Here is a 10,879-nt window from a genome sequence, read left to right as displayed (position 1 = left end):
GGGCTCAGGCAATCCACTCACCTCAGCCTCCCAAAGGCGCGGGATTACAGGGTGAGCCACCGAGCCCAGCTCTGCCACAACTTTTTATCATGCATTTGTGGGCACAAATACAGGCAGCCTCTAAGACTTCAGAGGACAGTTGTTCGTATTCATCCGACACCATGTGGCCACAGAGTGGGAACTCATCTACTTTTGCCTTCTTCTGCTCCAGATTAAAGAAGCAAATCTTTGCATCAGGGACACCTTGGCAGAAGTAAGATTTTGGGTATGGCATGTTCTTACAATACCAGTAATACTGGGCAGGGTGGCAGCCCATGGTGATACCAGGATCTTCGGTGGCACACCAAAGGAAAAGAGGTCATGGGTGAATTCTACCAAATATGTAGGGAAAACAAATTATCTATAGTCTCTTTTAGAAGATAGAAGCAAACAAACTATTTTCTCCCTAATTTTGTGAGGCCAGCATTACTTTAATATCAACACAAGACAAAGACATTACAAGAAAACTACAGATCAACATCTCTCATAAACATAGATTTTTAAAAAAATCTCAACAAAATATTAGCAAATTGAGTTCAACAATGTATAAAAAGAATTACATGCCACAACCAAGTAGGATTTATCCCAGATATGCAAGGCTGGTTCAATATTTGAAAATTAATTAATGTATTCCATCACATCAACAGGCTAAAGAAGAAAAAGTATATGATCATATCAATACATACAGAAAAAGCAACTGACAAAACTCAATACCCATTAATGATTTTTTTAAAAAGAACTTTCTGCAAACAAGGAATCAAGAGGAACTTCCTCAACTTGATAAAGAATGCCTATAGAAATCTACAGCTAACATTATACTTAATGATGAAAAACTTAAAGCTTTCCAACAAAGATCAGAAAGAAGAAATAATACACTACTTTTCAACAGTGTATTAGAAATCCAAGCTAACGTGATAAGACAAAAAGGGAAATAAAAAGTATACAGATTGGAAAAGAAGAAATAAAACTCTATTTGTTTGCAGATGACATGACCATCCTTGTATAAAATCCAAAAAGAAGTGACAAAAATAAAACTTCCAGAACTACAGTAAGTGATTATAGCAAGGTTACAGGATACGAAGTTAACTTATAAAAGTCAATCACTGACAGTAGCGGGAAACTGCAGGGGGAGGGGAGGGCGGGGAGGTGGGACTGACAGTAGTCGATATCTGCCTTGGGAAGGGTGGGCATACTTCATCAAACAAGGGTACCTAACCCTGAATTGTACCCCACAATTTTAAAAGTTTTTAAAAAGTCTAGTTATCAGAGTAAAAAAAAAAGTGAATCACTCTCCTATATCCAGCAATGAATAAAAGGAATTTCAAGTTAAAAATGCATTACTATTGACATTAGGATCCAAAAAATAAGCAGCTACATATAAATCTGGCAACCTATATGCGAAATCTTCCTCAAAAAAGTACAAAACTCTGATAAAGAGGTCAAAGAAGAACTAAATAAATAAAGAGATAACCTATGTTCATGAACAGGAAGACTCGATACTGTTGGATGTCAGTTCTTCCTAACTTATTCTATAGAGTCAGTGCAATCCCAATCAAAAGTCCAGGGAGTTATTTTCTGGTTATTGACAAACTGGTTCTATAGTTCATAAAGAAAGGGAAAGGATGCAGAATAGCCAACTCAAGAGTGAAAGAAAAGAACTAAATTATAGGATGGACACTATCTGACTTCAAGATCTACTACAAAGCTACCAGTAATCAAGACATCATGTTACTGGTAAAAGAACAGAATGGAATAGAGATACTAGAAATAGACTCACATAGAACACTGATCTTGGACAAAGGAGCAAAGACAACACAATGGAGCAATGGATAGCTTTTCAACAAATGGTGCTAAAATTGAACATCAATATGAATGAATCCAGACACAGACTTTAAGCCCTTCACAAAAATTATCTCAAATAGCCAGGCATAGTGGCACAACCCTATAGTCCTAGCTACTTGGGAGGCCAGGGCAGGAGAATTGCTTTGAACCCAGAAGCTCAAAGCTGTAGCTAGCTAACATTGTGCCACTGTACTCCAGCCTGGGTGACAGAGTAAGACCATGTCTCAAAAAAACCAAAAACAAGAAGATCAAGAATATACAAAGGGAAAATGATAGTCTCTGTAACAAATGGTATTGGGAAAACTGGATATCCACATTCAAAATAATAAAATTGGACCCTTATCTTACACCATACATAAAAACCAACTCAAAAGTGATTAAAGACCTAAACAAAAGACCTGAAACCATAAGACTCCTAAGAGAAAACTCAGGGGGAAAGCTCCTTGACATTAGCCTTGACAATGTTTTTTGGATATCACACCAAAAGTTCAGGCAACAAAAGCAAAAATAAACAAGTGAAACTACATCAAACTTAAAAAACTTCTACACAGTAAAGGACACAATCAACAAATGAAAAGACAAGTCTACAGATTGGGAAAACAAGTTTTCAAACCAATATATGTGATAAAGGGGTTAATATCCAATATACATATAAAAATCACACAACTCAACAGCAAATAACAATCTGATTTTAAAATGGGCAAAGGACCTGAACAGATCCTTTTATTTGTATGAAGACATACAAATGGCCAACAGGTACATCACTAATCATCAGGGAAATCCAAATCCAAATCGCGAGTTATCACCTCAAACCTGTTAGTATTATTATCAACAAAAAGACAAGAGACAAGTGTTGGTAAGAGTGTGGAGAAAAAGGAACCCCTTGTGCACTGTTGGCAGGAATGTAAATTGGTATAGTCATTAAAAAAATAGTATGGGGAAGCCTCAAAAAATTAAAAACAGCCAGCCATGGTTGCTCAAGCCTGTAATCCCAGCACTTTGGAAGGCCGAGGCGAGAGAATTGCCTGAGCTCAGGGGTTCAAGACCAGTATGGGCAACTTGGCAAGACCTCGTCTCAACAATAAGTCAAAAAATAGGCAGGGTGTGGTGGTACACGCCTGTAGTTCCAGCTACTTGGAAGGCTGAGGCAGAAAGATCACCTGAGCCCAGCAAGTCAAGGCTGCAGTGGCTGTGAGCATTCATGCCTGGGTGACAGAATGAGACTCCAACTCAAAACACAAAACAAAAAAATTAAAAACAAAAATACCATATGATTTAGCAATCCCCCCTCTGAGTATCAATTAAAAGGAAATTAAATCTGCACTTTTGTACAGATATCTGTGCTCATTTGTCATTGCATTATGCACAATAGCCAAGATGTGAAAACAATTTAAGTGTCCGGTGATGATTGAATGGATAAAAAATTATGATATATATTATACACACACACAAGCGGAATATTATTGTCTTTAAAAAAAAAAAAAAAAAAAGGAGATTCTGCCAGTTTTGAAAACATGGATGAACCTGAAGGGTATTATGATAAGTGAAATAAGCCTGATACAGGAAGAAAACTACATGATCTCACAAGCGGAATCTTAAAAGTCAAACACATGGGGAGACACCTCTTATCAACAAGAGTGCCTGAATGAAGCATATTTGTATACTTAACCCTTAACTATACCCACCCCACAGTATCATAATAAAAAATATTGATTATAAAAATAAAATAAATAAAATATATAAATAAAACTGCAACTTTGGCCTGATTTTGGCTTCCCAAAAAAAAAAAGTCAAACAGAGAAACAGAGTAGAACAGTGGTTATCTGGAAATTGTCTAAGAGAGTAGACATGTATATGTATATCAAAATATCATGTTATATTCCTTAAATATATACAATAAAAAATTCTTTTTGAGTTGAGGTCTCATTCTGATGCTCAGGCTGGAATGCAGCGATACAATCATGGCTCATGGCAGCCTCAAACTCCTGGGCTCAGGTGATCCTTCTGCCTCACCCTCTGTAGTAGCTGGAACTACAGGCACATGCCACCACACCTGGCTAATTTTTTTATTTTTTTGCAGATACGAAGTCCTGCTATGTTGCACCTGAGCTCAGGTGATTCTCTCACCTCAGTCTCCCAAAGTGCTGGGATTACAGGCATGAGCTACCACACCTAGCCTCAAGTGCATGATTAATATCAGAAAATGGGATTTAGAATTTAACTTTTTTATAAAAGAAGGTTCCAGTGACACAGCTGCAATTACAGAAAACATTCTAGAGTAACTGCTCAGATTAAGAAGCCTGAGCCATAGCGTAAATCAACACACTGCTTCCTTCATTGAGAAAGTCTTCCTATAAAGCAAATGTCAGCTGAATTAAAGTGTGTTTAGTGACATAGTAAAAACTATTACTTACATAAAAGCTAATGTATTACATTTAAGGTTTTCTTTTATGTGATAATATGGAAGCTGAGGTAAAATGGTTATCTAGTGGGAAAGTTCTACAAGAATGTTTGAACTATTGAATAAACTCAGAGTTTATGCTGAATAAGAAACCAGTTTGGGCCCAACTTTTTAAAGAAATGTATTGGACAGCCAGACTTCCCTCTTTGAAATCTTCAGAATGTTAATTATCTTAATGTTTCCAAACAAAGAAGAAATGCAACATGTTTCTCAGTAGCAGAAGACTGAAAGGATAATACAAATATTAGAGGCTTGGAAGAACAGTTTCTACAGATTGTTATGTCATATTTCATAATTTATTATCAATGAAGCAGGTGATGATTTTTATATTACAAATCTGCAAAAAGTGACTACAAGATATCTGATGAAATTAATACAATGATTAAAATTGTTATTCTCTATAAAAAGATGATCCATACATAGAAAATTCATGGAACCATAATCCATTCCTTTCATTGAAAGATAATTTAAATTTGATATAATGTGTCCAGATAAGCTGTTGGAACTGGTCACTGAGGAAAGATTGACAATAACTTTTGAAAACATCACCTGCTTCATTTTAAACAAACATTAAAAATGAGTTATCTTGAGTTTGTGAAATGGCTTTAAAATCTCTCCTTGGGCCAGGTGCCGTGGCTTATGCCTGTAATCCCAGCAGTTTGGGAGGCCAAGGCAGAAGGAATGTTTAAACCCAGAAGCTCAAGACCAGCCTAGGCAACATAGCAAGACCCCCGTCTCTACAAAAAAATTAAAAATTAGCCAGATGTAATGGCACATACCTGTAGTCTCAGTCACTTGGGAGGCTGAGGTAGGAGAATTGCTTGAGCCCAGGAGGTCAAGGCTGCAGTGAGCTATGATCACACCACCCCACTCCAGCCTGGGCAACTGAGCGAGACACTCTCTTCAAAAAAGATAATAATCTCTTCCTGTATTCTCATCAATATACTTTTTGAAATTGGCTTTCTCTATTATGATGCTATTAAAACATAACATACAAACAGGTTAGATATACATTATATTCTGCAAATAATATTATCATCCATTCAACATAGATTAGATTTTAAAAATAAGCAAGAAGCAAGTTAATTGGTCATAAAAACAGTAAAAATAAATATACAAAATATTCATAAAATGTGTGTATACATAGCACTGAATATAGAGTTACTACTGCCTTCATGCCTTTTTTGTATAATTACAATTGTGGTGTATAACGAGAGTGATAGTGACTGTCTATGTTAATCACCTATATATACTTTCAATAAACAACATATGTAGCTTTGCAATTCATTTTTCTACATTTGTTCTGTTTATATTTACATAAATAAAGACATATAAACCAATGGAACAGAATAGAGAGGCCAGAAATAAACCCAGGTATATCTGGTCAATTGACCTTTGACAAAGGTGCCAAGACAACAAATCATGTAGGGAAAACTGGACAACCACAACAAAAGAATGAAATTAGACCCTTGTCTTACGCCATATACTAAAATCACTCAAAATGGATTAAAGACCTAAACAAAAGACTTGAAACTAAAACTCCTAGAAAAAAAACAAAGAGAATAAGCTTCATAACATTAGTCTTGGCAATGATTTCTTGGATCCGGCAACAAAAGCAAAAATGGACAAGCATTCTGTTCACGTTGATTGCAAGGTACATTTAAAATTTTACATTTGTTGCTGTTTATGTCTACTGAACTAATTACAGAAAATGGGCTTTTGTTTTGTATGTCTTTTTTCTATAAAATCATTTTTGTTGAATTTTACTAAAGTATTAGTATATGACGGTAAAAGAAAAACTTCAGACCAATTAAATTTAACAGAGTTTTACTGAGCAAAGAATGATTCACAAATTGGGCAGCCCCCCAAGCCAGAATAGGTTAAGCAACTCTAGTGCTGCTATGTGGTCAGAGAGGATTTATGGACAGAAAAGGGACGGTAACAAACAGAAAATGGATGGGAGGTACAAAAACAGCAGGATTAGTTAGGCTTGGCATTTGCCTTGTTCCAATATAGCCTGAACAGTCGGCCACTTTTGACTGGTCAAAACTCCGTGATTGGTACAAGAGTAGGTTCCAGTCTGTGTTCACATCCAGTTAGGTAATAGTTCACTATGTATGGAGAAACCTGTAGGCAAAACTTAAAATAAGGAGGCAGTTCTGGGCTAAACTTAATTTAACACTTCTCTCCTTTTGGTGAGAGGTTGACCAAAACTTCAGACATTGATGTCACTCTGTCACCATCATAAATGTGCTTATTTGGTCTCAAATCCCACTGGGAAATAACAGAATAGCGGGTTTTGTAAGGTGGGAACCAGGACTTCGGGTTACTTTTTGCTAAGGGTTAGGGCAGAGAGGATCTCCTTGTGCTGAAATCTCCTGTTTTCAGGAGTAGGGGTTGGGGGTGGGGTGTGGGGAGATCCCTGGTCTTTTTTGGAATCTATCTGCTTCCTTAATGTTTCAGTTTGATTTTGCCCCATTTAGCAAGAGTGGCTCCGTTTGGGTTTGGTCTGGTCTGTTGGAGCCTGTGCAGGAGCTCAGTCCAAAACAATGGCCTCTCATAATTTTAACATGATTTAGAAACTTAAATTTGTCCTTTCCCACAGATAGTTTGATGATGTTTTCTTTGGAGCAACTGTACAGATTCAGGAGGTAAAGATTGTGTCTTTACCTCATATTTCTCTTCAGCTAAGGTTTTAGGAGCCACCTTTCATTCTAAGCATTTGCTGCTGTTTCCTCTAGCGTAGTGGGAAAATCAACATAGAAGAATTCTGAGAAAGTCTGTGGAGTTAGCCAACTCTAGGGTGGCGACCAGTGTTCCCTGCTGTTAGGACTGTGCTGTTAGGACTGTGCTGCCACCTTGTGGCTATTCTATTTGTGACCCCAAGCCAGAAGATCCACCTCAGCTTTTTTGTCTTCCCTTCCTCTCAACTCCAACACTTTTCTTAGCCCACCTTTCCCAAGGAATCCCTTAGTGAGCTCCATGAAATCTACTGAATCCTCTGATCTTTATCTCATGCTTGCTTTTTACCATCAGTTCCTTTTGTCAAGTGGTTTGTTACTATGTGAAGTTGGGCATTATTATTCAGAGTGTCAATCAAACTGCTACAAAAGTGGTGAATTATATAATTAATCGGGCACGGTATGTTCAAATAAAAGCATTTTAGTAATAACTTATAAGTTAGCCGGGCTCGGTGGCTCAGCCTGTAATCCCACGCCTTTGGGAGGCTGAGGTGAGTGGATTGCCTGAGCCTGCGGGTTCGAGACCCGCCTGGGCAGCGAGACCTCATCTCTACAATAAATCAAAAAATCATCAGGGCGTGGTAGCGCATGCTTGTAATTCCAGCTACTCGGAAGGCTGAGGCGGAAGGATCCCCGGAGCCCAGCAAGTCGAGGCTGCGGTGGCCGAGAGCGGCCACTGCACTCCAGTCTGGCGACAGAGTGAGACTCCAACTCAAAAAAAAAAAACAAAAAAAACAAAAAACTTATAAGTTATTCTACTTCCTGCCACCAAGAAAGAACGGTGCCTTACATGCAGCAGTTAACAACACACAAGCCACCTTAAATATTTCCCAAATCGAGTTGCCAGAACACAGATTAGCAATTTCTGAAGTGTCAAACTCAGTAAAGGTCTCTTTAAAATATAGATCATTGTAGGAGAGTGTGACCTTTGCAAATATTTTAAATTATAATTTCATAACGCCACTTATAAGGAATATACATCATAACTCACCTGAACAAAGATGAAACATAGCAGATTAACAAAAGAAGATGGAAGAAGAGAGTCTAGGAAGGTAGACATTTCTTCCAAGGATCTCTTCTCCTGTTCATATCAACTTAGCAGTAAGTACTGTGAACAGGAGCCATGGGCATGGCCTTTCATTTCCTCGTGACAAAATTCAGTCTTAAAAGTCATTCTGTGCAACCCAAATGGAGCTTTGCAAAGTCAACATTCCTTGGAGTCTTCCTGCATCTGACAGACACCTACCTTTAAAAAATCATGGCTGGCCAGGTGCAGTGGCTCATGCCTATAATCCTAGCATTTTAGGAGGCTGAGGCAGGAGAATTGCTTGAGCCCAAAAGCTCAGGACCAACCTGGACAACATAATAAAACTTCACCTCTACAAAAAAAAAAAAAAAAAAAGCCAGGTGTGGTAGCACACATCTGTAGCCCCAGCTACTTGGGAGTGGGAGGCTGAGGTAAAAGGATCACCTGATCTCAGGAGGTAGAGCCTGCAGTGAGCTGTGATCATAATACACTCCAGCCTGGAAGACAGAGTGAGACCCTACCATGGCTACTTGGAGTTGCCTATTCCTAAAGTCACCCTAAAATGCAGTTGGTAAATATACTAGTGGATAGAGACTCATGTTTCTTTTCTTTGTTTCACCTTCTTTAATGTATCATTTACTGAGCATCAAACCCACCATTGAAGGCACACAATTCAGACGCAATGATGGCACAGACGATTATGGGACTATTTTTCGTCTTTTCCCATTACTGGAACCTGTCATATAGCTAGTACTTTCTTACAGAACTATCATAACAGCTTTTTATAAGTAATACTTTTAAAAGTAATATTTCAAATGGTATCATTTATTAGAGTTAAATAAAAGATGCGCTGTAAGGATCAGCTGTCAGTTTTATGTCTACAAGCGCCTTCAGTTACAACATGCGATGAAAATGGAGGCAAGAAGTGAGACCAAGGGCACATGGCCGGGGAAGGGACAGGATGCAGCAGGGACCATGGCCAGAGAATGCATGGAGGAAAATGTAACCCAAAACAGCCAGCTGAGGACTTCCTAAATGCACCGGAGACTCATAGAAAGCACAGAGATCAAAATGAAATATCCACTCTGGAAGGTACCGCTGCACAAGAAAAGATAGTTGTGTTGTAGAGAAGTTCAACAACTGATATAAGTTAAGAGTGGCGAGGCTGCCAGATGGCAGCAGGTGCCTGGGTGCTCCTGATCCCTGCCAAGTTACTTTTAGAGTATACAGCTTAAAAACTTGTGGCAGCAACTAATGGTGATCATCACTCACTCCTTCAAGCGGCCCAAGGAAGAGGAATGAGGGAATAGGCAAGTGCAGGCACAATGGGGCCTGACTGTCTGTGTTTCTGGTGTCTAGGAGATGGTGTGGGGTGCCGGGGACAGGGGAAAGAATGGGGAAGGATGAGTGGCTCTTCCATCAGCCACAGAGAAAGTGCCACAGCTGATCCAGGAGCAAAACTTGCCCTAAATGGACGGAACCACATATATCAAAAAGCGTCTCCTGGGGAATTTCTAAGAGGGAGACTGCTAACACATAACCTAGATTTAGACAGAATAAAGAGCTCCCCCACAGGGACAGTGGGCCTATTAGTACAAAGCGTCCTCCTCTGGGAAGTGAATCTCTGCTCCTTCTCACAGGAGAGCAAGCCTCCCAAGAGAGGCCGTGGCACCGGCACAGTCAGCAAAACCACCGAGCCTGGCGCCCACTCCAGACCAAGAGGAAGACACTGAGGAGTAGGGCCTTCGAACTTGATTCTCATAGCCGGAGGGAGAGAAACCCCAACGCATTCACTCAGTCAGTACCCTTTTACCCAGACTAGAATATGCAGTCATGTAATATTTTCATCTTTGGAGCAGGTGGTTTGATATGCAAATAATGTAACAAGTGTCATAGCTGTATCCTAGCAGTAGCTACTTTGCAAACGTTACCATGGCACCAATTCAACAGTGTTCTTAGAAGAGGCCACATCTCGCAAGCTCTTTCTAACTTGGAACGGCAAAGTTCAAGTGAATTCGCAGACAAACTGCAAAAGCGTCTTGAACCCATATATATATATGGTGAATCTTCATTGCCCTCTGAAGCTACTGGAATCAGGACATGGGACATAAAGGAGAAAGGAAAGGAAGTGGACCATCTCTCATAACACCTGGAATGTGATCCAAGTCTGGAGACAAAATGACGGTAATTATAACTACTAACATTTGTTTTTAGCGGCTAACAGATTGTGCACAGATTGAGACGGGCAAACTCCATCCCCAATTACTCCAGTGCAAACTGTGCTTTAACAACAGTACTCACTAAATCCTAGCAGAGTGAAATGAGAGCAGATCGCCCTTATGGCGTGGTTCATTTGTGTTAAACTGTGGAAAGCTGTCCTCTCAAGGCCTCAGTCCAGGGGCCACTCACAGCCGGACGAGAGAGAGCCCCCACCACCACCACAACCGGGTTCCCTCAGGCTGGCTTCTACACATCTCTGGCGCTCACTGCCAGCAGATCTGCTCTCCAGAGCACGACACGTATCTCCCAAGTACAGAGTGGAAGGAAAAGGACTAAAGAGTTTGGGACACAGGCTGCTGGGGAGGCAAATTTTTTTTTTTTTTTTTTTTTTGAGTTGGAGTCTCACTCTGTCGCCAGACTGGAGTGCAGTGGCCGCTCCCGGCCACCGCAGCCTCGCCTGCTGGGCTCCGGCGATCCTTCCGCCTCACCTTCCGAGTAGCTGGAATTACAGGCGCGCGCTACCCCCCCGGCTGATTTTTTGATTTATTG

The 10,879-nt window shown here is 39.8% G+C and overlaps 1 protein-coding gene and 1 pseudogene across 2 annotated transcripts in view; both read right to left on the bottom strand.

Annotated features, from left to right (window-relative positions):
- The window catches only part of LOC103276972, a 984-nt pseudogene extending 668 nt beyond the window's left edge, over positions 1-316 (bottom strand).
- RGL1 (ral guanine nucleotide dissociation stimulator like 1) overlaps positions 1-10,879 on the bottom strand; it is a 263,517-nt gene that overhangs the window by 238,112 nt on the left and 14,526 nt on the right. The gene's annotated exons all lie outside the window — the stretch shown is intronic.

Source organism: Carlito syrichta, unplaced genomic scaffold, assembly GCF_000164805.1.
Source record: "Carlito syrichta isolate Samal-C Ts95f unplaced genomic scaffold, Tarsius_syrichta-2.0.1 Scaffold316427, whole genome shotgun sequence".
Lineage (NCBI taxonomy): Eukaryota > Metazoa > Chordata > Mammalia > Primates > Tarsiidae > Carlito > Carlito syrichta.
This window is presented reverse-complemented; position numbering and strand designations above follow the sequence as displayed.